At 51.5% G+C, this 3,073-nt stretch overlaps 1 long non-coding RNA gene across 1 annotated transcript; it reads right to left on the bottom strand.

Annotated features, from left to right (window-relative positions):
• Window positions 1-1,420: 1,420 nt before the first annotated feature.
• Window positions 1,421-1,920, bottom strand: LOC136353872 (uncharacterized). The gene is made up of 3 exons (XR_010737373.1): window positions 1,766-1,920; window positions 1,544-1,675; window positions 1,421-1,471 (listed from the first exon to the last, which is right to left on the bottom strand). It is a non-coding gene; the product is annotated as an uncharacterized lncRNA (long non-coding RNA).
• Window positions 1,921-3,073: the final 1,153 nt, after the last annotated feature.

The raw sequence follows: 3,073 nt of genomic DNA on the forward strand, positions 1-3,073 counted from the left end.
GCTGGACCGAGTGGATGTTCGGCCGAATGGGGAGGTGGGAAGGAATTTTTTTTATTTATAATTTTTTTTATTAAAAGTTTTACAAAAATAATTTTCCATTTTGAAAATTGACGGAAATAGTCGCCTACCGCCTTCTGGGAGGGCCTCCCAGAGGGCGGCGAAAATGACGTGGCAGCCGGCCGTTCGCTCTCGGGCGACAGCCGTCAACGAAATTTGCAGGCGGCCCCCTTGCCGCCCTCCGCTAGGGCGATTTTATACTGTGCGGGGGGCCGCCTGCAAATGGGCGGCGAGGGGGGGCATGGAATTTTGCAGGCGGCCCCCTTGCCGCCCTCCGCTAGGGCGAGTTTGCACTGTGCGGGGGGCCGCCTGCAAATGGGCGGCGAGGGGGCATGGAATTTAGCAGGCGGCCCCCTTGCCGCCCTGGGGGAGGGCGATTTTGTACTGTGCTCTATATTTTTTTTATATAAATATCAATAGTTAGCAAATCTTTTTATATTGAAAACTATACAAGATTAAAATCTCCAAGACTGGTAAAATACAATTTTATTATTTTTTAGGGCATATTTGGATTGTTACCGTACAAATATTTTGTTAGTGCCAAAATATAAGCAAGTTTTGGCACTACCAAATATTTGGTAAGGTAAAATTTCATTTGATCATATTTGGTTTGCTGCCAAAATGTAAAATTGTAGTGAAGAATGTTGTACATAATCTCAATTGTAGATTACATATTACCAATTAATAGGCTTCCATTTTCGTGTGTGGTGTGCTAGTGGGAAAGAAGATATGAAGAGGTTGCCTTCAGATTGTCAATTATATAGCGTCGTTTTCACTGCAATATATGTGAACTCAATGAGATACATTATTCATTAGATGTGACAAGACGATCACGCGTGGGCGTGATTCACTTTATGTCGACAGGCAGCGCCGAAAGTTGATAGTGATAACTCGAGCTGCCGCTTTTCATGTGTGCTGTTGTGGACTGTGCGCGCTACTGGATATGGCACTACCGTGAAGCGCCGAAAGTGTGTTGTTGTGAGCATAAGTTGTTCAAGCACCATATGAATGAAAAGAACTACGTAGACGAGACAAACACAAGTAGTACTGCAGTAGTAATAGCAAAAGTAGTACTGCTTTACAAGTTTGTAAGCCAAAAGAAACGGTCACATAAGGACTGAAGAGGTAGAACACTACTGACGAGGCCTCTTACCCCTGTCCCTCCTACCCTTCGCCCTAATGTGCCCCTGGGAGTACGTGAGTCGGTCCGGGGGTACGGCACGGCCAACCCGTCCTGCCTGTACAGGTGTGACCTCTGGCTGCTCCTGAGTGTGCGCCTCTGGAGCTCCTCCAAGCTGAGAGGAGCCTAGTACGTCCTGGTGGTCTGCACCGTGCAAGTCGTCGTCTTAGAACTGGCTAGTAGGACCAGTCCTACCGGCGTGAGACGAAGAGGCCCCAGTACCGAAGATCCCGGCTGCATATCCTGCTGGACAAGGACCATCAGTTTTGTACAAGTATTTAACAGTAGTAATAAAAAGTAAAGTACCGTGTGGGCGAGGGATCGACGCTCCGTGAGAGGAAGAGCTGGCGAACGCGCCCGAAGAGGTGGCGAACGCCCCTGCGGAGCTCGTGGAAGCGCCGGTCGTGCCTGCGAACGCGCTCGAAGGCAGACGAGGTCCTGCGATGAGGAAACGTGCAGTTAAAACATGGTGACACATTCGTGCAAAAGCTGAAACAAAAATGAACTAATATCTGGGCTGAACTGTACCGTGCGAAACCGGTGCTGTAGGTCGCACTGCTCCGAAGCTAGGGGCGCTCGAAGGCAAACGAGGTCCTGCTCCGACGGTAGGCGCGCGAGGCCGTGGGTGTACCGGACCAGCTGGAGGTACGACGTCCACGGCGCTGCGACAGGAGAAGACGCGCATGATCGCACGCATCTTCTCCTGCATCCGGTCGAAGGTCGCCCTCTGCTCAACGTCAGTCAAGTGCAAACCTCTGTTCAACCTCACCTGGACCGCGGTGATATCGGCACTGATATCCCGTGCGGCATCAGCCTATGCAAGATGGAAATAAAAAATTCAGTAGTTGTCCTATATTATGCAAGATAAATGAAATAATTGTTGGAAGTAATACAAATTGGACGTACCGCCACGAAGTAGTCTCGGTCACGGTGCGTGGGATACGCGTCCGTGACAGCGGCAACGTGCGGCTCTGGGGCGTCTGGAGTGAAGGTCACACGCGCACTAGTGCGAGGAAGGTACCAGCGAAGGTAGTCACGGTAGTTCTCCTCCGTGTGTGGGAAGAGCTCGTTGATCACCTCCTCTGTAGCTAACACCCAGTCGTCAACGTACTGCTGTACACGTGGAGCCCAAAGTGCGTCTGCTAGCTGTCCCCGTCGAGTCAACCTGTGAAGAGAGGTAAATTATATGGCTCGATGATGTAATTATCATAAAAATTTCGAAATGAACAATCCGAACTCACGAGTGGTCGGAAGGGGGGACGGTCGGCTGCATGTTGCCCGGAAACACCTGCCTAAGTCCGAACTGTCTCATCACACGCTGCGGGCAGTGAGGCTCAACGAAAATGTCGAACACCATCGGCAGGATGGTGAGCCAGTAAGCCTGGTCGCGTGTGCACAAGGACGAAAGTCCTAGCGGTGCTCTCGCAGCGACGGCCTCTTCTGTGTACGGCTCCCAGATGACGTCGCTCGGCTGGAGACGGTCAAACTCGAACACGAAGTCCGGGTAACCACGTCTCACCTGCACGTGAGCGTAACGACGCTGCAATAAACATGATCGGAATTAGAAATGTTATGTGAAGGAAAAAAAAAGAAGAGGACTGATAAACTTAAAACGCAGCGAAGTTGCACTAACCCCACGTCGACACCAGTAAGTCCCCATCGTGGGACCGTCCTCTGGCCACTGCGCGCTGCGACCAACCCCGTAGGGTGCGCTGTCCACCACTGGTCGCCCTATGGCAAACCTCTCGGCTGCCCAAAGCTGAAGCAACATAGGGCAGCCAGCGATGATCGCTCCCGCGTCAGTCTTCGTGCACGCCTCACAGAGGGCACGGTACG

Source organism: Oryza sativa, chromosome 11, assembly GCF_034140825.1.
Source record: "Oryza sativa Japonica Group chromosome 11, ASM3414082v1".
NCBI classification, from domain to species: Eukaryota; Viridiplantae; Streptophyta; class Magnoliopsida; order Poales; family Poaceae; genus Oryza; species Oryza sativa.